We start from the raw sequence: 24,703 nt of genomic DNA, 5'->3' as shown, positions 1-24,703 counted from the left end.
TTCCCACACCTTAAAAAGGAGGTCTGGAGCTAGTGTTCTCCGCTTCCCTTCCTACACTACAGCTACAGATTGTGGAAAGACTTTGCAGTGTATAGAATCAAGGTTAGACAAAAGAAAGCAGAAGTGTACTGTTTGTAAGACATAATACAAATACCATATCCATGAACATAACCAATTGCTTCATATCCTTGAGAGAATTAAAGGGAAAGCTATTAAGAAATTTCTTGTCTGCAGACTAAAATATGACTTGCTTAACTGTGTAGTATTGTCCAGACTATGCTTGCTGTACATGTGTAGGGTGTGGAAAAGTTGCATGTGAATAATAACTTGTTTCACGATCATTTTTTAATAAATGAAATGAACATTTGCTACCAGAATAAAACAAAAGTTTGTAAATATTTACATTCCCAGTGTTTGGCATATTTAAACTTGTTTTAGCTTTCTGAATTAAGTTCAGGGTTTTTTCCTTTTCTGCTTTATGATAAGCAAGACTTTCAGTGGATTCAAATCTGTAGTTCCATGAGAGGCTGATTAAATGTACGAGTTACAGAATGTAGTTAATCCGTAACTATTTTCCATCCATTCTTAATCCAGATTTACAAACACTGGTAAGTAAAAGGAATGTTTCAGCAAAGCAGGAATAAAACCCAGGTTCCTCCACACCCCCTGAACATTGTTTGTGGTATCTTGTATTAAACTCTTAAATATGTCTCTAATTAGGGTGATAAGCCATATGTTTTATGATAAAAAAAAAATTCCAGTTGATTATTAAAACAGCCTTGCTAAAGGTTATCACTGTAATAGGTACAAATCTATTCCATAACTGTTTAAACCTCAATAAATATTGTGTTACCATAAAGCAGCAGCTTAAGTAACATAAACAATATAAATACATAGGAAAGTCTAAAATATGTTTTGAATTTCAGAAAAACATCCTGTTAATTTTTTTTTAGTTTTCATATTTAGATTCTGAAACAAGCCAATAAGGTTTTTCCAAAGCATTGAGAAAAATGTCATGGGAAAAGTATCTTTTCTGTTTACAGTCATGCTGCCATTTGGTAATATTTCAGCCCATTGGAAAAAAGTGCTTGTAAACGTGATAGAACTGTTTGGAGGAGTTTAGATTTAATTCTGTAACCTTTAATATAAGCCAAAGCTCTTTGTGTCTATGGAATATTTACTTATTTCTGTGAACTAATGTAACAAAAGGCAATCCATTCCAACACTCTAGTGCCATTGACTTTTCCTTATTAACTAATTAAATTATGAATTATAATTGTCTAATTAAAGCATAAATGTTCTTATGTCCATGCCAGAACGGCAAATATCACAGTCACTAGTGTGGTGGGGTCTTCTTTGTTGTTTGTTTGTTTTGTTTTGGCTTCTCAAGTATTTAAATGCTGCTGAACTCTTTCTGGTTATAATGCTTTTGGATGTACTAATTTTAATTCTATGCCAATGACACCTTTATATTGAAAGGGTAGAGGGGAAATATACAATAGTCAGGTTTCAAACCACAATGACTTTTAAGTGTGTTGAAATATAGAAAACTTGCATTATTAAACCTCTCTTTTTTCCATCTAAGCTATCACTGCCTCTAGTTAGTCTCTCTCACTGAACAGCAAACTTTACTTGGCTGCTGAAGAAACAGATCTGCCAGAACAGTGAAGCAAGGAGAGCTGCTGATATTTTATCAACTAAGAAAGCACATATATAATTGGAGATGCATTAACCTTCATCAAGTAACATCTAAAGAAATTTCCTGTTCTACCTCCTACCTTTGTTTACTTTGAATTTTGTTTTACACTTCAAAACTATTTTTTTCATACTTTTCATGTCAGGATCCAAAACTCTCTTAAAATCATGATACATAACTTTTACAAAGCAAATTGTTTTTCTTCCCCCACAAGTGTGTGGTGGAAGTTTTTTCTTAAGTATACTTTACAGACTAGGCGCATTTCCAGATGTATTTACTATGTCCTAGATTTACTCTGGTGTAAACTAATCTGGAGTAAGCATTTTTGGGCATGCATTTACACATGCAGGGATTATGGAGCTGATTTGTACTCAGTTCCCTGAAGTCCCGCAATGGGACCCAACTGCCACCGTGGGGAGCTCCAGGCTCCCCCCAGGCAGCTTTCTCCTGGCCTCAAGTGTGCTACCTGCTGCTGGGACAGGGAGCTCCTGGCCTTGGCACCCTGATCAGGGCGGGGGACTTGGAAAGAGCTGCAGGGGAGGGGCAGGTCCCAGCCCCTGTCCCAATCTGCCAGTGGGGCAGCTAGCAGCTAGTTCACTGCAATCTGTCCCACCAGCAGATCATGGCAAGGGGCTGGAACCTACCTCACCCCTGCAGCTGTTTCCAAGCCCTGTGCCTCGACTACCCAAATAGGGCATGGATCTGGGACCTGTCCCCGACAGGACATTTCCCAGACCCTGCCCTGCATACTTGGTGGAAGCTAGGCACCTTGTTCCCCACCCAGCTCTGTGAGTGTGGAGCTGGAGAGGGGAACAGGCAGGGGGGCTTGTCCCCCACCCAGGTCTGTGAGTGCAGAGCTGAGTGGGGAACAAGCTCCCCAGTGTGCTTCCTCCACACTCCACCCCAAGCTCCATGCTCATGGAGCTGGGCAGGGAAGAGGCTCCTCTGCCCCTGCCATCAGGGAGCTCCCAGCGCCAGCTCTGTGACCAGTGCAGGGAGATCCTTATCTCCCAGCCTGAGCTCTGTGGTCATGGGGCTGGTGCTCAGAGATCCTTATCTCCCAGCCCAAGCTCTGTGACTGTGGGGCCAGTGCTAGGAGAGACCCTTATCTCCCAGCCTGAGCTTCGCAGTCATGGAACTTGGGCTGGGAGATAAGGTTCTCCCAGACAGACCCTGGCTCCCTAATCACGAGGGTGCAGTGGGGGCTGGGAAATAAGGACGTTGTCCCTGCCCAGGCTCCAGTGTTGGATCCCGCCCTGGCAGCAGGCAGCTCCCAGGGGCAGGGAACAGTCTCCTGCCTCCTAGTAGATGGCTGACTGGGAGCCAGATTTTGCTCCCAGTCAGGGGTCTACATGAGCACTATGGCGCCGTTACTAATCTCATATCACAGTAAACTATGCTAATGCCAAGTTGAGTAGGAATACTGTCAGTAACTGGGCAATCAAATTTTAGTCTTTTTGGGCTAGATTTTTCCATGGTTGATCACCCTAGCTACACTTTCAGCTGTGACTAGTTCCATTAGGATGATGATTGGGCTATTCACTGGGCACATTTACGCATGTATATAAAAGTGAAGCAATAAACCCTGGCACAGTATGTGCCCCTGCACTGAAGTACCCAGGGAGCTGGATCAGCGTCTACGTGCGCATTGTTGTGCATGAGAACTCCGCAGCAGGATAGTAGTTTCCTTCAGCCTAATAGGACCACACATGTAGATGCCAAGACATTTATTGCAGAGCTTATTAGTCTACTACACAGTACATGTCTCGTGTAGACATGCCAACAGAGTAAAATTCTTTGTGAGTACAGTTGCAGAATTAGACCCTGTGTAGTTAATATAATTTCAGAATGAATGATAAAGAAGTTGTTTGATCACATGAATGAACAAGCTTTTTGAGGACGTTCCATATTTTTCTTGCCTATGAGTTAGGGCAAAGTTCTGTTGGTATTGGTGTAAATCTAAAGTACATTTTTTAGTAATCTAAGTTTTCAGTGAATATGGATTTCTCCCTTGTGTTGTGGAAATCAAAGAGTGAAGTCCAGTTCTGTCACTAGCTAGAAAAAGCACTTGTGAGCAAACTCAAGCCCTTATGCCAATGTATTTTTACAATGCAACAAAATGTCTTGACATGTTAGGCTATCAATTGGAAGATTCAGAATCCCCCATCAGTCGAATGATATAGCAGGTGCACAAAATCATAAGCAAAGGTTGTTTGCCTAGAAAAAGACTTTTGTCTTTGTTTTTCAATTATATTCTCCTTTTTAAATAGTATGAAATTCAAATCCTAATTTAATAGTAACAAATCCTGGTTTCCTCATATAGGCAAAGCCCCCAGTGCAGTTTTCAGGTATTTTGTCTGAAGTTAGTGAGTTAATAAGGAATTCAGAATGTGGCCTGTTATCATTAGAAGGGAAGTATTTCACATCTTACCTAATGATGATGCTAATTAAGAGGTTTTTAGACATGCATTGTTTTTTTTCCCTGAATCGAAATGAACTGATACTTGATCAGCTCAGTGCTGTGTATTACTTCTACCATCATTGGACATTCCATTGAAGGAGCCGATTTAATTTTTACAGCTGTTTATAATAGAGAACTTCTTTACTCTGTTGATAGAGCCCTGGAAGGGCCTGGCAAGTCAATTTAAAAAACCATCGCTATTTATGTTTACAAATAGAAATACAGAACATGTTTTATTGGCTTATAGGATCTGAACCACTAGCTATGTCTACATAGCATATTTGTCTAAATCAGGGGCTTTCTACCTTTTTTAGTAAGTGTACCCCCAGCAGCCGGGGTCAAGGGGTGGCGCGTGGCCGGACACAAAACGGGGTGTGGGGGTGGTACGCAGCTGGACATAGAGCCAGGGTACACTTACTAAAAAAAGGAGCAACAGCAGCACCGGGTGGCAGGAAGCTTTCTGCCTCCGCCCCATGTCTAGCCAGCCGGGCAGCACCTGTGTGGCCCACAGAGGGGTGCAGCTGCCCTCGCCCACCCCCAGCCCTGCTCCTGGGAGGCAGCAGCACTCCATCCCCGCTTGCCTGAACGTACCCCCTAGGGCCCTCCCAAGTACCCCCACCCCTGGTCTAAATTGTCCACTCATCTTTATGCCCAGGCTGCTGCACAAGTGGTAGCCATGGTAGGAGCACTAGTGTTCCTAAGCACTAATGTGCCATTTGATGACATTTCTGCCGCCACGTAATCTGGATCTGCTTACAACATGAGAACAATACCAAAAACCATTAGAACTTTGTACTAGAACTCCCATGTTTATCATCAATAGAGCTGAAACATTAGGAAGTGTTAGGGTATTTTCTCTGAAAAGATCTTCTTTCAGAGAAGATCCTTCCTGCTCACTGTAATCCCCACTAACGTCAGTGGGTAAAACTGGCATAGACAGGGCTTTGAAGAACTGAGTGCCTGGAGGACTTTCTCCTAAGAAAATTATGGGTGCTTACCATTAGAATCAGACACTCCCCTTCCTTCTCTGGTATTTACAAAGCTAATAAATTACTATCAAAATATACTGGGCTGTTTATTTTTCTTTGCAGTTAGTAGTTGTTGCAGGGAATTATTTGTTTTTGCAACTTATATTTATAGAATCTTTAATCCCCCAATTTACCAAAGCATGTTACACAACTGTGTGCACAGGAATTATTTCATTCACCAGTGAAACAAAACTGTATCTGGGATGAAATGCTAAGTTGTTCTGTGCAAGCATTTGTATATACATATATAGTTGTTTTTAGGGAGTAATGCTGAGTAACTCCATTTGTTAAATCTGTAGAAAAGCCTTACACTTTCTTCTCTGAAAGACCTCACTTCCGGCAGCATGCTGAGTGCATAAGTTCAATGCTGACTCAGAGACTGCCTCTTTAATGAATCACCAACAATACTTCTGCAGCAACTTGGCTTGTCCTTGGAGGTAGCTCAGCTATGCTTCTCTTGTTATCTAATCTCACATCATTACAATCCCTGCATGTAGACTGTGGTCAGCTATATTGCCTCTTCTTGCACCATTGAGAATATTCAGAATCTCAAGACATCACTGATGTGGTGATACCCTAATGAAAATGTACCCTCCTGTGTGTTATCGGTTGCATATATGCTACTCCAAGAAAAGAGGGGCCAGCAACTATTCAGGACTTGCAGATGGCAGGCAATATATCTCTGATTCTAATTAGTTTATAAGGTGAAAATCTACCCTGCTTTCAGGCAGAAATATGATCAGTCAGGAAGTCCCTACCTACCTTACATGTATTATCTCTATATTTTAGTACACTGTGTAGACTAGGCTTGTTTTTATTGTGCCACTCTGTTAAGTTCCCATCTCCATAACAAATTGGAATCATTTTTATAACCAGATTCCCTGATGTAATTGTATACAGGGCTCCGGGAATGAAGAAGAGTGTGGATAGTACAGAGGATAGTATAGCAGTGTGAAGGAATAATACTAGCAGCATCTGAAAGAAACCGGGAAACAAATTTTACAAAACGTCAGGATTTTGGAATGACTAGTCCTTTACTCTTATACCTTGATCATCAGCCCCTTTGTCCTTTGTAATATACTACTGCCATGCTGTAATATATAGACGGAGGGAGGAAATACATATATGGAATCATTAAGGCAGAAGTACCACTCCCTAGGTATCTGATCCGTAGATTTAATACATTTCATAGACATTAGGGCTGGAAGGGACCTCGTATGATCATCGGGTCCAGCCCCCTGCCCCTGGGGCAGGAAGTCATCTAGGGTCAAAGGATCCCAGCAAGATAAGTGTCCAAATGTTTCTTGAAAGTGTCCAGAGTAGATGCTCGCACCACCTCTAAGGGGAGTCTGGTCCAGGCCTTGGGAGCTCGGACAGTAAAGATGTTTTTACTTATGTCCGGTCTAAAACAGTCTTGCAGGAGTTTGGATCTTGTCATCCCCTGGGGTGCTCTGGTGAACAGGTGCTCCCCCAGATCCTGATGCACACCCCTTATGTACTTATAGGCTGCCACCAAGTCACCCTTGAGCCTGCACTTCTCTAGGCTGAAGAGTCCCATAGCTCGCAGCCTCTCTTCATAAGACCTATTCTTTTGCCCTCTGATCATGCATGTGGCTCTCCTCTGGACTCTTTCAAACTTCTCCATGTCCTTCCTAAATTGAGGAGCACAGAATTGGATGCAGTACTCTAGCTGCAGCCTCACCAAGGCTGAGTACAGTGGGAGGATGACATCCTGGGTCTTGTTCGGGATGCATCAGTAGATGGAAGCCAGAGTTTTATTCATTTTGCCAGCTTCAGTATAGCATTGGTGACTCACATTCATCTTGTAGTCAATCATGACCCGAAGGTCTCTTTTGGTCATGGTGCCAGTGAGCGTAGCATTGCTGAACCTATAAGTGTGATGCGGGTCTTTATTCCCGAGGTGGAGCACCTTGCATTTCTCCGTATTGAATGCCATCAGGTTTTCATCAGCCCACCTTGCAAGCCTATCAAGGTCAGCTTGGATCACCAGCCTGTCCTCAAGTGTGGACACTCTTCCCCAAAGTTTGATGTCGTCAGTGAACTTGGCCAGTCCACTTTTGGTACTAGTGTCCAGATTGTTTATAAAGACATTAAAGAGTACAGGTCCAAGAACGGAGCCTTGGGGGATTCCACTAGGCACTGAGTGCCATGGTGATTCAGTTCCATCAACTACCACACTTTGGGTCTGACCTCGGAGCCAGTTCCCCAGCCATCAGACTGTGGAGTAGTCAAGGTCACAGTTGCCCAATTTTTCCATGAGGACATCATGGGACACCAGGTCAAAGGCTTTTTAAAGTCCACATTATATGACATCAACCTCTTCCCTTTTGTCCAGGTGATATGTCACCTGGTCATAGAAGAAAATGAGATTGGGCAAGCAAGACCCTACCCACAACAAACCCAGGCTGGCTATCAGTCAGAATGTTGCCTTCTGTTAGCCTGTCTAGAATGGTTTCTTTGTTAATTTTTTCCAAAATCTTCCCAGGGATTGAGGTCAAACTGATTGGCCTGTAGTTTCCCAGCTCTTCTTTCCTCTTTTTATTGAAGATGGACACCACATTGGCCCTCTTCCATTCTTCAGGTATTTCGCCTGAGTGCCCCGAGTTAATGAATATGCTCGCCAGTGGCTGTACTATGATGTCTGCCCATTCCTTTAGCACTCTTGGTTGCAACCTATCCAGACCAGCTGATTTATGGGGGTCCAGCCTCTCAAGATGCTCCCTCACAAGATCCACGCCAATAGTGGGCATATATTCATCCCCACCCTGGTCATCCCTCATCATGTTAGACAGGGTAGTCCCTTTGGGCTGGTGCAGAACCAACGCAAAGTAATCATTAATCCAATCTAATGCCACTAAAGTAGATGTAAAAAAAATCGCTGCTAGGTTAAATGGGTATTGGATAATGCCTTGAATCGTTACTGATATGTAGTATCCAGGGACTTAAAACAAAAAAAATCACTCTTCTATGCTAGCTCACTGCTTTTATTTTATTGTGTGTGCATGTGCACATGCAGACAATAAGGTTGCTGTAATCACAGTGTTTCATTACTATATAGCTGCTGGTGATGATCTTTGTCTTTGTTTTCTTATGTATCAGTGTAGCATTATCCAACATATGGGATACAGTGGTGAGCAGAGCAGAAAAGATAAGAAACAATTAATTCCAGTCCAGGAAAAACATGGATAACTGAAGCAGGGAAGAAAATGCAACTGCTACCATATGTGCACAGTCAACTTTTTAATGTGAGCAAGGAAAATTTGAGGGCTGCTTTTTAGGTCTCTTCCCTCAGCAATTTTCTTTTTTCTTGCTGTTCTTTCTTCATTAACTTTTGTGCATCCTGACTATTATTTTTCATGTTCTTCTCTGCTTTTTACTTTCTTGGCCAGTGTAAATCACTTTTCTTTCCAAAAAATCTTCACCCAATTTGTTTCCCATAACAACAACAATAATAGAAGAGAAATATTCCTTTTAATGGCAAGGTTGAGGCCAAAATCTTTCTTCTGGTGCTTGTATGCAACCATCCTTGATTTCACTGGGATTTCTGCTTATATTTCTGAGGGAAAATCTGGCCCTTACCTTCACTATCCACCCAGCAATGTAACTACAACAAGCAACAGCCACAAAACAAAGACATCCCTTAATAATTTTTTTTTTCAAAAATGAAAGAATGATTTGCTATTCTTATTTTTTTTCTTCTAACACTTGTAAAGCTTTCCCCATGCTCTCATATGGCTGACCTGACCACTGATCCCTTGTGTATACTCCAGACTGTGAGCGCCTAACAGGGATATCCAGACCAGACTTCCTTAGCCAATAATAAGTTGTTCAGTGTAGCACCTGTGGCTCTTCATAGAAAATTATATCAAAAGAGTTTTTGTTGTCATTGTTTACTACATGCATGGAGTGTATCTTTTCTGTAATCATGAACAGTGCAATGTATTGGATCTCTTTCTCTCTATTGCTCATGGTACAACTATTGCAGGTTTGCAACGTATATTTGGCTAAGACTGACTTTGTATGCTCCTGGGCTAGTCAGGGCTGAGCATCATTGGATTAACACAACAAGAAAATTGTACTATCCTTGGTTTTTTACAACTTTTAATTATGTCAATTTTTTTTTTGTGGAGCAAAAAGTGCTGTAACTAAGAAATGTGATCAATTCAGTTATGTGGGGGGAAAAAAAACATGTTCCATTGACCAAGGCTTGGCACTAGCAATCAGCAGTTCAGTTCTCTTTCAAGCTCTGTTACCAACTGATTGGGTGATTTTATGTTAATCACAGATCCCATCTACACCTTGGTTTCACCTTCCTATAAATGAGTATTAGGGTCTCTGTTCTCAGATGTGCCAGTGTAGAACATGGTGCAGCTGAGACTGGGGAGCTGAAAGACTTCTTTCTGCTTTACTTGATTCTGTTTCTGGCTGAGCTCTGAACTGGCTTCTGGCAGTGTAAAAGCTGCTATATCTTGTGCTGCTTGTGATGGCCCTCCAGAGACCATGACACTGACAAAGATCAACAGACCATAGTGTGCTCTGGCCCCAGCCCAACTCATACATTCCTCCCCCTAATGTAAGGGTTTGGCAGATTGCTGGCTTTATGCCCCCTCAGGATTTCCCACGTTAGTATTAGAAGTAGAAATTACCAATTATGTTGTATAGTTCATTCCCTTGCCCACAGAGGACTATTCCCTATTACTGCATTTAATACTGCTTTGTCCAGCCTGGTTCAGCCTGCATCTCATTTGTACATGAATTCTGATAATACCAAAAATAAAATGTCTGTTTCCAAATGATTTTGAAAGAAAGAAGTCATTAGATAGCTATATCTCAAATCAAAGTATAATCTTTGCAAACTGATTTGACAACTGAAAATGCAACAACAGATAAGGAACAAATATTTATGCAGTGTAACTACTTATGGTTGATTTGGGGTTTAATTTTATCCAACTGGTCCACTTGTGCATTTGTGGTCCACTTGTGCAATGTAAATATAATGTTGCATTTTGTGTACTATAAATGCTGCCTGGTGTGACTTACTTTTTGGAGACAGTACTGTAATTCATTGTATCATGGCCCAGCATGATGGATCAGCAGAGTACAGTATTCACTGAAAGAGGCAATTCCTCAGTGGCTACTTATACCTATATGTATAACCTTATTTGAGAACAAAATGTTTTTGCTTTCATTTAATGTGTAGTAACCCTGCTGCTCTGATTATCTTAACTATCACATCAGCATTTGCTTATGTAAATTAGAAGACTGTAGACAGAAAATGCACAGATACTACAAACTTGAGATAATCAATCCTTTTAGAAAGTGAGAGAGAAACTGTATTATGAAAAAGAGCTGTATACTTTTTAATTTTTTTTACCTCTGATTATTTCATATCTATATGCTTGTGCTCTATATTACCTTTCCCCTTTTCAGACTCTGGACTTAATATTTGAAGGTAGAAAACCCCCAGTAGACTTACTGGTTTTCACAGCCATTATCAACTTGAAAATTTCATAGCAGATGCAGTTTTTTCTCAATTTATAGAGGATAAAGTTTAACCACAAACTTTATGGTTAGGGTCTAAATAGGGCCTTCTGTGTTTTTGCTTTTTGTATCTAGTAACAGAATTAGAAAGCTACTGCCACCTATAGCTACCAGATATTCTCAAGCTACTCCACTGAAGAAAGGAAATGCATGTGCAACAGAGACTTCTCAGTATATTAAGAAAACTTGGCAAATAAACTAGCCCATTATACTGAAACTTTGCCCATTGAAATGAAAGGCAATCTACTCTCTGTGATAGTCATGGGATAAGCTTAAAACCCTCCACTCAATGTAACATTCTTTTACTGTGTTGGAATATACGCTTGATAAAAGTGCAGAGAATAACTAATGCTTTTTATTATTATTTCTTCCCATTAAAAATTGTTATCTTATTGTTCAGCATTGATTTTAAGATTCCTATTTTTAATATTTATTGTAGTAAGACATTGAATTGTGGAAGAGTGTGGAAAAAGATGACAATATTTCTTTCTTTCATCAGAAAAAGGTAAGTTTTAAAGAAAAGTAATTTTCAGTTATTTATAGCTTAATAATAACTGAGCGCATCTACAGGTATATATTTACTGGGCAGTAACCAAAATTACAATACAATACAAGTGCAAGTCTACACATGCATGCTTGTCCTGCGCAGTAAATATGAAAACTTATGCCAGCTTGAGCATCATGCAGGTATCAAATTTACACCCAATTAGTTACTGTGCCGTAACATACTTGTGCTATTAATTTGAAGTAGGCTTACTGTGTGGTAAAAATACCATGCAGTAACCCTACCCAGGAGCATGTCTACACATGCTTGGGAGCAGATTTGCTTCTAATGGGAGCAGCCGGGTACAGGACTGTTCCTGCCCTGTTCTGCCCCATTGTAGCAGCCAGGGGGAGCTCCATGCTTCCCCTGGGAGCTAGCCTGGGGGCTGGCAGGGAGCACAGGGCTGGTCCCCATCAACAGAAGGTCAGGAGAACTTTGCCCACTGTAGTGGCACCTGTCTTCTGGCCCCGTACACATCAGGAGGGGTCCTGATACACATGGGACTGGAAGCGTGCTGCTGCTGCAGAGCTCCCCCACTCCGTGCACATGGGGACAAGACCTATGCCCAGTGGGCTTCCCCATACAGCCTGGGGCTGGCCAGGAACTGTCCCATTCTTGGACAGGTCCCAGCCATTTCACAGGCTGCATACTGTGGAGAACTCTCCATACAGCCCAGAGCTGGCTGGGACCTGTCTCAGAATGGGACAGTTCCTGGCCAGCTCCAGTCTGTGTGGGAAAGCAGGTTGCCCCTGAGTCCCAGCACTACTCAGCTCCCAGCTCCTGTGAGAAGCTGGGACCTGAGCAGCACCAGGGTGGGGGAGGGAGGCAGTGGGCAGAGAGCTTATCTTGTCCTGGCACTGCTTGGCTCCTGGGGGGAGCTAGGAGCTGAGAGTGCCAGGACCAGGGGAGTTCCCAGTCCCCTGTGGCTCCCTAATGTAGGGGCTGACTGGGGGCAAATTTGTTCCCAGCCAGCATCTACACATGCAATACTTACTGCACAGTATCTACTGTATAGTTAGTTTACCACTGGTATTTATGGGTAGTAACTAACTGCACAAAAGAGTAAATTACTGTTCTTTAAATGTGCACACATGTAGATAGCAATGCTGTAGTGCATAAGTCTACTGTACATTAATTAGTACTGTGTAGATTAATCTACTGTACAGTAAAGCATCTCATATAGACACACCCACAGTATATTCCACACTCAGAAACACAACTGTGAAGACATTCTGGGGCATCAGTCGGTAGCAGCTCTTCAGACTTTTGTCTCTGGTGTGCTTGAGAGCAACCACTGGGGATAATCTCAAGGACCCTGACCAACATTCCAAGTTTGGAGTGTGCATGTGAATTGTTATAGAAGGTGGCCTGTGTGCTCAGCGCAGTCCTGGCCAGCACACCATTGTGGTGTAGACATGTCAAGAGAGACTTCTGAAAGAAGCAAAGAGATAGGGTGGCTTCTGGATAGGCTTGCTTCACATGAAAAAGGTTTGGTGCTGTGAACAGGAAAACTGTCTTCTGTTGTTTACTTTGTACTGTGCTCAGGAAAGTACATTATTGCATGTAAATAGAATTAAATCAAAGCTACAAGACCACCAATTTCTTCTAACTTGAATAACTTAGATCCCACATTTTGGCTAGCTGCTTGGGTCACGAGAGATAACAGTAGCTATGAGCTGGCTGACACTTGCTACAGGAAGAAGAGACATGTTAAATTTAACTCTGATGGCTCAGTCGAGTTTTACATAGGACACAGTTAAAGAAAAACTGTATCCAAAACCTCTAAAAATGGCACAGATAAATTAAAAAAAATTACAAGTAGAGCAACTGCAAATTATTCATTTTTTTTACAAATTATCAAGAAGGTAAACTGACAGATGGAGCACATAAAGATTAACCTATGGCTAGATCCCACAGAATGTAAGGTCCTCTAAAATAAGGATTACGAAGATTCACTAGAAATACTTGAAAAACTTATGGAATTTAATAGGATGGATATCTTTTGTCCACCGGGTTTTAGAACCATCCTTTAACAGTATAAAGGAGAGAGATCTTTCTATTAAATTCTAAAATAGATTCCAAACCCAAAGATATCATTTAGTAGGACTTTCTTATAGGGAGTGTAACTACAAATTACTTTTACCTTCTACTACAATAGATATCATAAGACACAGTAAATTATAAACAATTACGCTGTCTTTAATTGTCATTATAAATTAATCAACTCTGCATAAGAGCTCTCTACAGCTGTCTACTGTTATGGCAAACCTTTACTGAATAATAGTGGTATTGTTCTATGAATCCTAAGTTCTATACATAAGGAAGATTTTGGTGTATGCTAAAAACTAAATGATCAGAATTACATGTGTGAATGCTCTTACTCCATGGCAAATTTAGAATAGCTTATCCCTCATTTAAAATGGATTTACAGTTAGCAGTTTATAAATTTGCATTTTCAGTCTTGATAGATTGGCTGATGTGTTCTAATTTTGCACTCTGACTTGCCTCATGGTTGTTTGTCTGTTGATTCCTTGAACTAATTTTTCCCAAATAAAATGTTTTTGTGGGTTTTCTTAACTAGAGGTCCAAGCTGATGCTTTGGTTATAGGCACAGCTACGTATTAAGTACTTCAGAAATCAAGATAGCATGAGGATATCAAGAAGCTTTTACATTTGTTTTAAATTCTATTATGTTTTCATTATCTTAACTGTGAAAATTTTTTTAATTTAGGCCTTGATTAAATAAGATAATTACACTTGAAATAATTTGGTTCTCCAAGCACAGTTTAAATTCCAAGATGAACAGGCCTCATGAGACAACTAAAATGTATGATATGCAGCAGTACTAACTCATTTTGATCTCTTTGCAGGTCCTACATGCAATAAACTTACTAGACTAGACATACAGACTTCTTTCAATGATATGAAAATTAACCCAGGCACATCAGCTGCAGGAAATCTTCAAAGGTACAGAAATCAAACACTTAACCAGTAATTAATTAAACCAAACAAGCCATCAGCATATGCTGCTTAGCCTATGTATCAAGTTAGGTCAATAATGAAGCTAGAGTAAATCTCCTGGAGGTTCTGTCCTGTCAAACTTTAAAGTCTCATTGCTAAGTTGAGGATCTTAACTTTTTAGAGATCCAGTAAATGATTTCACAAGATTGCTGAGCTGTTGCTTCTATTTAGCATTATTTTCAATACATTAGAATTTTTTTTTCAACAGTGACATGTGAGCAAAAAGTGCTTCTCCAATTCTTCTGAAAACAAGTATTTTAGAGGCCAAGGAAAGTCATGTTAAGATAAGAGGGAACTTTAAGAAAAAGGTTTATATCCAACAAAAGTAATGTTTGGGGATTCTTTCCTTCATTTGCGTTTGAATTTAGTGATCATAAAAGTAAATTGCCAACTATGGTGCATTCAGACACTATGTAAGCTATCCCACATAGCACTGCCAGTGAAATCCAGACCTGATCTGCAATATTTCTGTCATTCCAAAGGCACTGCTGACTTTTAGACCTAATCTGTCAGTTGACAACAAGTTGTGTGGTCGTTTTGTTATGTGGCAAAATAGGCATAAAGAGACCAAGATAAACCTAGTCATATTTTTCACCCGTCAAAACCTCATTTCTCAAAAGCAAAGCACGGACTAAAATGGGAGCCACGTGACAGATTACAGTGCAAGAAATTAAAAATGCTCTTAGTTTTATTCCTTCAGCATCCATAACATTTTCTGTCACCTCATTTTCATGATGCAATGCTTCTGGTAAAATAATTTGTACAGATATATCTATGAGATAATATAACAGTTATATGTTAGAATATGGATTTATTTTGCATGTGACAGAAATCTGTATATAAGTCCCTTTTTTAGAGATACCAAGCTAGTGCATATAGCGGTCTCTGATGAAGGTCTTGTTTACATCTAACTTATATTTATGCTGTTAACTAATGATACATTTTCAAAAAACAAATAGATTAGCTACATTTTATAACAGTTTTAAGGAAGGGAAGAAAGAAGTAGTTAGCCAGGCTAGTGTAAAATTAGGCAAAAGGAAGGGTGGCAGTACCTGATAGACTAATTGGTTCAAAAAGGCACGAGTTTTCATAGGCTGCAATCTACTTTGATGAAAGCTTGTGCTTATCTGAATGAGTTACTCTATAAGATGCCATACTGGCCTGTTTTCTGCTCATTATAAAGGGTATAAAATCTTCAGCCAGTTACATCCCTCATTTTGTTGATTATTCTGTTTTTAAAAAGAGGCTTGTCTAATGAAGTATCCTTTGGTTTGCTGCTTTGGTTCTGATAGATGAGGATTTCTAGTTTTCTTACTTGTTTTTAACTGATGATAGAAAATATATTCTTAAGTGACAAGATTTAGGGGAGTTTAGGTTGTAGCCATGTTGGTCTAAGGACATAGGCAGACAAGATTCCTTGGGTGAATTTGATATCTTTTATTAGACCAACCCAAATAGTTGGAGAAAAGTTATTGAGCAAGCTTTCGGGTTCAAAAACCCTTCGTCAGGCTAAGGAAGTTTCAGCAGTTGGTGTGTGCTCTTCCTGGATAGAATGAAAAGCAGAGAAGCCAGGGGCTGGGCTGGGGAGTCAGTTGCCAGGCAGATTATAATGTATCAAAAATCCAATGTCTATGTTTAGTCCATGATCTCTAGTATCCAGCAGGTTGATGAAATGGAGCTCATAGGCTCGTCTCTGGGAAGTGCTGTGTAAGTTTCCCTTGAGGATCAGGACTGAGAGATTGGAAAGAGAGTGGCCCTCCTGTGAGAAATGTGCCCCCACCGGTAATTGGGTATTTCTGTCTTTGATGGATTTCCGGTGTGCGTTCATTCTGGTGCACAGTTGTTGTTTGGTCTCTCCTACATATTTTCCATCAGGGCATTTGGTGCATTGGATGAGGTATATTACATTTCTGGAGGTGCAGCTATAAGATCCAGGGATGCTGATGGCTCTGTTGTGGGGTGTAGTAATAGTAGGGGTGGTGGAGATGTGTTGGCAGGTTTTGCATTTCTTGTCATGGCTTTAGGGGAGACATTTTGAACAACTCTTTCAGACAAACATCTAATCCTGATTTTAAAATCTCTTCAAGTGATGAAGAATCAACTAATGTTGTTGTTCCAGTGGTTCATTACCTTTACCATTAATTTTACATAGGCCTTATTTCTAGTCTGAATTTGTCTAATTTGTCTAATTTCAACTTGTTGTCATTATATCTCATCATAACTTTGTCTGATAGACTGAATAGCTCCTATTATTAAATTTATTTCCCCTGTATAAGTACTTCTAGACTGTGATAAAGTCACCCTTTAACATTCACTTTAAACAAAACAGATTTAACCCTTCAGTTTGACTATAAGTGCTTTTCAGCCCTTTCATCATTCTCAAGGTTTTTCTTTGTACCCAGAAGTAGCCATGCTATTTCTGGAAGTCATACAAGTCCCCAAAGTGGCAGTAATATAACCTCCTCATTCTTACTTGATAGGCCCCTGTTAGAATCATAGAATCATAGCAAATTAGGGTTGGAAGGGACCATGGGAAGTCATCTAGTCCAACCCCCTGCTCAAAGCAGGATCATCCCCAATTATATCACCCCAGACAAGGTTTGTCTAGCTGAATCTTAAAAACCTCTGAGGATGGAGCTTCCACAGCCTCTCTGGTACCTGTTCCAGTGTTTACTACCATTCTAATGAGAATTGTTTTTCCAAATATCTAACCTAAACTTCCCTTGCTGCAACTTGAGACCATTGCTCCTCGTTCTGTCATCTGCCACCACTGAAAACAGTCTAGCTCCATCCTCTTTGGAACTATACTTGAGGGTGGTTGAAGGCTGCTATTAAATCCTGCCTCAGTCTTCTCTTCTCCAGACTAAATAAGCCCAGTTCCCTCACCCTTTCCTCAGAAGTTATGCGCCCCAGCCCCCTAACCCATTTTTGTTGCCCTCCACTGGACTCTCCAATTTATCCATGTCTCTTCTGTAGAGGGCAGCCCAAAACTGGACACACTGCTCCAGATGTGGCCTCACCAGTGCTGAACAGAAGGGAATAATCACTTCCCTTGCTGGCCACACTCTTACCAAAGCAGCCCTGTATGCCATTAGCTACCTTGGCAACAAGAGCACTTGTGGGCTCATATTCAGCTTCTTGTCCACTATTCATGCATCCAAGGTTTATATTAGATCCTTTAGCTACAGTATCTCACTGGGAACTCCTGGTCAGCTAATCATCCCCAAATCCTTTTCTGAGTCACTGCTTTCCATAATAAAGTACCTTATTCTCTAACTACCTTGATTTTATTACCTCTAAATTTGTTCCTAGATATATAACTTTGGCCATATTAAAATGCAAATGTTGCAATGAAAATGTGAGTTATCAATATAACTACTTCGCAGAAGTTGTTACATCAACTACTTCATTTGTCAGTCCAGCTTGTAAAATCATCCAAATATTGAACTATCATTTTGTATCACATACACCTTGCACCTTTCCCCCCAATACTGGAGTGTGTGTTTTAAGTGGGGAATCTGTATTCTTCCCTGGAAAAGAAGTACTCATGGAGATGCTATTTCATGCAGCTGCCAAGATGACTACTACTTGTGTTTGCTCCATTTACCGATTTTAAATGTTGGCATAATATTAATTTTCTTCTAGCCTTCAGGAACTTGTTGCCAAGAATTTTAATCTGGATTTGCTGTCTAATAGTTGCTGATTAACATCCTCTTTAGTTTCATTTAGAATGAAAGGAATTCATTTTCATACAATATGAATAGATTGCTCTTTTTTAACAGAGCAATCTCTTAAAATGTCCTATAGGTACCTTCTTTGCAACTGTTTGGTCAAAATGGGTTTTGTGTGCGTTTTTCATTTATGTGGTCCTGAGTGCATCTACATGAGATGCTACTTTGCTGTAGCGATGAGCTATGTTGCCATAGTTCATTGCTATGGCGACATAGGGTCAGAAATGACCTGCGCACCACTGGGACTATGCAGTACTGGCAGGTACCATGCTGTCATTTAGTACTTGCTTTAACTAAATGACAGCACAGTCAGGGGCACATGTAGACATGCCCCTAGTATAGTAAATTGCTATTGCTATGTATTTGGCCAATAAAAAAACAATTCACTGTAGACCAGGGGTGGGCAATATACAGCCTACCAGGCCTTTCTATCCAGCCCACAGGGCCCCTAAAAAATTAGTAAATTAATATTTATTTGCTCCTTGGCTGCCTGTCAAAGCTGACAGGAGCCAGGGGCCATAAGACCCAGGGGGAGCCCTCAGCAGGACTGAGCAGCCCAATCCTGCCCACCCCCAGCCATTTCACACTCTTCCTGCCCCCACCCTGCTTCAGGACCACATGACTCCCAGCTGGACTGGGGAGCACAGGGCCATGCCAGTACATCTGTGTGTGTGTGTGTGTGTGTGTGTGTGTGTGTGCGCGCGCACGCAGACAGAAGCAAAGTGTCTGTGTGTGCATGTTCATAGGGTGAGTCCCACATGCACACCCCACCATAAACATGCACCCACACCCCCCTCGCACTGCCATACATGCAGACCCCCACACCCCCTCATACACCCCAGCCACCCTCCACCCACACACAATTCCCCATAAACCCCATACCCACCCACACCTCACATACCCACACACTCACAACCCCCCACAAACCTATACACCCCCCCATGATATACAAGAGTAAGACTTCGTTTAAGTTATTGTGCAATCACCTCTATGTACACTACACAAACACACGTAAATCAGGACAAAAATATTTTTTGAAATCAAATTAATGAATGCTGTAGATGTTTGCTTTTTAGAATATAATTTAGCATTTTTTTGGTTCTGAAATGGCGAAACCCCTTGCTGAAAGGAGTACTTCCAAAGACAAGGGGAGGGAGTTTGGGTGGCAAAGGTCAGAGGTTAGGGGGTGGAACTACCCATACAGCCCTTGACAGCTTGCCAAAACTCAGTAAGCCACCCTTCACCCAAAATAATTGCCCATCCCTGCTGTAGACCATACTGATAGATATTTCTCAATTAGTAATGAAGTGATGAAAACACTTGATAATACTCAGATGGCTAAGGTAGAAGATATTAGTTGCAAAAAATGAAAAAGAAAATAGTTATGATGGATCCAAGTTTCAAAGTGTACATAAGGGTTCCAGTTTCAAATTCTGCTTCTCGGTGTTAATCTCTAATTGATGGATGGGTGACCATTTTGAATCAAAGAAGAGCTTCTCTCACTAATATTCCCCAACCCTAATTACATTTTTTTCAAGCAAATCAAAACTACATTCTTTATTTAAGCCCTTCAGTGTGTGTGAACTGTATTTTCTTTTCCCCAGAAACGGAAGCTGCAGGCAGAAATTGTAGAAAAGCACGAGCAGGGTCAGGGAGGATTGTGTGGGGTTTTGGGGTGGTTTTTTTGCTTTGTTTTTTTAATTTTCCGAGCCTTATCAAAAGCTTGTAGTACTAAGCATCTTTTGAAGGTCTTCTATTGGAGGATGTTCAGTTAAGTTATAATTTATTTTTTTTAGAAAGACTTTGACTAAGCAGTGAACTTTACAGAGCTCATCTAACCTGATCCTTTTAAGATTCACTCTAAACTGTGTCTGGCTGAATAAAACATTTCAAGAAAATTGTTATGAACATAGTGCTTTTCTGTATATTTAACATCACAATAACTCCCCAAAAGAGCCTGTCTTATATACTCAAATAAAGAATGCGTGAATGTAATTCATATCCATGTAGGACATCAGGAATGTCTTCAAAAAGTGTATAGTAAATTGAAACATTATCACTTAAACCATGGGTGTACCAGGTGGAATGTGCCAACAAAAAGCAGTGAGACAGCTTTTTGATATGAGGCCTGAAAGTTTTCTCTTACAAGTATAATTTATTGATAAGCCTTTCAGCACAGTTAGATATTACTGGCATATTATCTGTTGATGTTCCGACAGATAAGTTCAATTAATTAATATGGCAGAATTTAAGACTTGGAGCCAGTATTTTCAGAAATATTCTTTAGTGCATAGAAATCATGCATTCAGCAATAACTGATGACTGATTGAATCTGTAACTGGGCATCTGAATCCTAGGTGACTCTTAATTTAAGACAACCACCCCAATAATAATTATATTCTATACATGGAAAATTTGTAATAATGTTCCATGTATAGCATCTAATTAGGGGAAGGTTGTCCTGAATTCATCTACCCATTGCTGTGGCAGGAAAAACAGTGATGGGGGGCAAAGAGCCAGACCCCCGCACCCTGCCACCTGCCCCTCTGTGCCTGTGCCTGCCTCTCTACCCCTTGCATCTATTTCTTTGTCTGCCCTCACATTCCCTGCTCACTTCCATCCCCTCTTACCTTCTTGTGCAAGTCCTTTCCTCCGGGTCAGCCAGCAGTAGCACAGTCACAGCCTGGCTCCAGCCTAGTCTGGCCCGTCTCCCCTACACTCTTTTTCCCTTGTAGACTACCCACCCTACCTATGCCTGTGCCCATCTCCCTACTCCCTGCCTAGCCCCCTTTACTTTCTGCTGCAGTTCTACTCTTATGGGATACTCAGAAGTAACATGGCCCTGGCCGATCCCAACCTAGCCTGCCCAAGTAGAAGTGGCAGCAGCTTCCACCTGGGGAGGGTCAAGGCTGGAGGAACTAGAGCTGGAGCAGAAGGTAAGCTGGGAGGGGAGCAGAAAGCAGGCACTGGTATGGGAAATCAGTGGGTGGGGAGGGGCAGGCTGCAGATTTCCAACTCCACTCTCCTCCATGCTCCCCCCAGCCTGGGGCCAAAGCTGGAGCCAGACCTGCCCTAGGCAGGTACTCAAATCCAAGATGGGGCTCCCCCCACCCCATCCTGACTTGGAAGAAAAAACTTCATCCTGGATTTGAGTAAATACGGTAACTGTGAATTCTTTGTGTGTGTAGTTGAGTCATAGAAACATGCACATCTTTTGCAAACCTTGGTGAACTAACTTTTTGAAAATCTTGTCTTGATGTTTTAGGTTTAATGATGGATAAAGGTTCTTCTAGCATGCAGCATATGATGCTACCATGTTGAGATTTCTGTCCAAATCTGATTGGAGCCTACTCTAGGCAAACAAAGATGGCAAGCACTGTAAAAGACAGAGTATGTGACTTCACCACTGTGTCCATGGGGGAAAGTGGGGATGTTCTCACACTTAGTTCTATTTCTACCTGAAAGGCAGGCCATCCCAATTCATAGTTTTGCTAGGGAAATGAAAAGGAGGAAAATAGAAAGTCTTACCTAACATGTGCACCCCAGCCATGCCTCCATTCCCAGTTAAACTGTTTGCTTCCTTAGTTTGGAAATATGCTCAGGCATTCAAAACTTCATTTTATAAAATCTGGAATATGTACATATGTTATTGAGACAATCCTAGTAAGAGGTCTGTGCAGTCACCCTCCATCCCAGTTATTCTGTTCTGAGTTTAAAGCTGTGGACTTAGTGTGAATGTACCTGGATTCTGTTTCAGATTAGCACCTGGTGACTTCAACAAGAAATCTCCAGGAAAATAATCAATAGCTGTCTAATATAAGGGAAGTTCTAGAGCAGGGGCAGGCAATTATTTCAGGTGGAGGGCTGCTTACTGAGTTTTGGCAAGCCATCGAGGGCCTCATGACGCAGCCTGGGGCAGCTACATATTAATTTTCTAAAATTTTTAGGGGCCCTGTGGTCAGGATAGAATGGCCTGGCAGGCCTCATCTGGCCCACCCCTGTTCTAGAGCCAGTACAAGATGACAGGCAATTTGGTCTCTCAAATGAAAATGCAGCAAATTTATTAGAAAAGTTTAGGGAGGATATGGATCCATATTTTCTGTATTGCATTTGCTCAATATAATTTTTGAGTACCTACTACATTCCCCCTCCCCCTGGGCCTAGGTTGTGTTCCCAATGTTTCCACTAAGCATAGCAAAGCATAGTAAATTGCCCTAGTACTTACTGCTGAGAGTATCTGCATTATATACAAAGTCTTTTTGCAGGGTTCTTCTTTCAGTGTTGTTACAATGCAACATGAGCACTTCTATGAAGCATGGTGGGGTTTTTAATCATGTTGAAGCTGTGGCCTATCTTTGCCCAGACTCTGCAGTCTCTTGTCTCCTATTCTGGAAGTTGCTTCTTTCCTTCTGACTAATAGGGCATCAGGGAGTGATTATTCTTATCCCTCTGGAATGGAACCATCAGCAAGGAAGGAGTGGGAAAGGTTAATTGCAATGGCATCCTCCTCTTGACCAAACACGTGGAACATGACTCGCCATCACCAACACCTTGTTCCCTCAGAAAAACAGGTACAAGACACCATGGCAGCACCTGCAATCTAAGCATTGGCACTTGATTAACTATGCCATTGTTTGTGCCTGGGATCACACAGATGTCCACTTGAGCTAGGCTAGTTTCTGCTGATTGCTGCACTGATCACTGGCTTATCTGCTCAGTTATGTCACTCACACTGAGTCCCAAACAAAAGCTGAAGCAGAAGCAATGCTGACGGACAGTCAATATCAAAGGACTCAAGGACCCAATCAAGTGAGACCTCTTCTACCACCATCTCAACAAAAAAATTGCTGAATTCCAATCAAAAACAATGGGAGAATGTCCACAATGTTTTAGATGCCTTCAAGTCCACTGTCATCAGCACCTGTGAAGAGACCATTACCATTACCATTTCACTACCAGGAAACTTCAAGACTGGTTTGATGAGAATGACTGGGAGATACAAGAGTTGGTCAACCGCAAGCACAAGGCATTTTGTGCTTGGCATAATGACACCAACTCCAAGCAAAAGTAATTGAATCACCAACAAACCAAGGCAGGGGTCCAAAGGAGGACCCATGATATGAAGAACAGATGGTGGGAAGACAAGGCAAAGGAGATGCAACATCTCGCTGACATCCATGATAAGCCATCTATGATCCGAGCACTCAGGTACCCTCTGGAGACCTAAAGATGGAGGAGACCTGATCAAGGAAAGGGGAACCATCAACATCCACTGGAAGGAGAATTTTGAAGACCTTTTCAATCTAGATTCTGTTGTTGACAAGAAAGTTCTCAATTCCATCCCACAACACTCAGTCAGAGACAGTCGCAGAATTCCTCCAATCCTTTACAAGGTGAGGAAAGCCACCAAGCAGATGAAGAATGAAACAGCATCTGGAGCAAATGGAATCCCTGCCAAAATCTTCAAGTGAAGGGGAGAGAAGCTTACATCACAGCTCCATGCCCTCATATTAAGGATCTGGAATGATAAGGAAATCTCAGATTACCTCAGGGATGCCATAATTATGACAGTCTTCAAGAAAAGAGATGTCAGACTGTGGAAATTACAGAGGGATCATCTTGCTGTCCACCACAGGGAAGATCATTGTGAGAACCCTCCTGAATCATCTCCTTCCACTTGCTAAATGTTAGACCCCCAACTCCATGAGGCGCCCAACAACTAAGAAGACGACAATCCAATTGCTCATGGATCCTGTTACTCATTAACCAGAGCAGGCAGGGAGCAAACACCAGCACACATTGCTCACAACAGCTTATTTAGAATGGAGACAGCTTTGGACTAGCTCCCAAAAAAACAACAAACCAGGGAGCCACACTGAAGAATAGTTTTTTTTCACATGTATACACTTTGGTTTATGCTCATTACCATTTATTTCCACCCTGTCCCTCCTTCTGTTCCACCCATTTCTCCTTCTATCTCACACTCCACCTCTGTTTACTGTTTTCTTCATTAGCATGGAATTGCCTATGCATTTCACTCATTTACATGTCTTTTTGCTATAAGCGCATGTCCAAGGCCATGAACTTCTTCGATCAATGGGCAGACTTTGACTAAAACCTGGAAGCTTCTGGAGGCTTCTGTACCAATCACCATTCATCTTTTTGCACATGTTCATTTCAGATTCTGTATTACTTGTTGGTTTTCATATTCCAGTCTATTTTTTTGTCTCATGTTGTACCATCTTCCACATTCCTAAAACTTCACCTCATTTACAGCACACAGACTTGCACAGACTTACTTGCTGCTTTTTTCCTCAGAAAATGGTTGACACAGTTAAGATGGTTACTTAGCATAAGCAAATGGCCAGCTTAGCTATCATTCTTCCTTGTGGTCAGCAGCTCTTGCTAGGCCACAGGTAATGCCTTTATTCAGCTGAAGATTCAATGCTCCCCAAAAATCCACATAGTGTTACCCTAATACTGAAGACCTCCCAGAATCTCAGTGCGGGTTTAGACCATTAAGAGGCACAACTGACATGATCTTCACTGCTTGCCAGCTGCAGGAAAAATGGTGGGATCAACATAACCTCTCTACATGGCCTTCTTTGACCTCACAAAAGCCTTCAACTGTCAACTGCAAAGCAATATAAAATCCTGCTG

The 24,703-nt window shown here is 41.4% G+C and overlaps 1 protein-coding gene across 2 annotated transcripts in view; it reads left to right on the top strand.

Moving 5' to 3' along the window:
• SULF1 (sulfatase 1) overlaps positions 1-24,703 on the top strand; it is a 187,666-nt gene that overhangs the window by 23,710 nt on the left and 139,253 nt on the right. For both annotated transcript variants that reach the window (XM_025215238.1, XM_006033440.3), the window contains exons 2-3: positions 11,187-11,252; positions 14,162-14,258. The gene's annotated coding sequence lies outside the window, so the exon portion shown is untranslated. The remainder of the gene's footprint in view (positions 1-11,186; positions 11,253-14,161; positions 14,259-24,703) is intronic.

Source organism: Alligator sinensis, unplaced genomic scaffold (genome assembly GCF_000455745.1).
Source record: "Alligator sinensis unplaced genomic scaffold, ASM45574v1 scaffold71_2, whole genome shotgun sequence".
Taxonomy (NCBI): Eukaryota; Metazoa; Chordata; order Crocodylia; family Alligatoridae; genus Alligator; species Alligator sinensis.
Note: the sequence above shows the minus strand (reverse complement) of the source record. Positions and strands in the feature narration are given on the sequence as shown.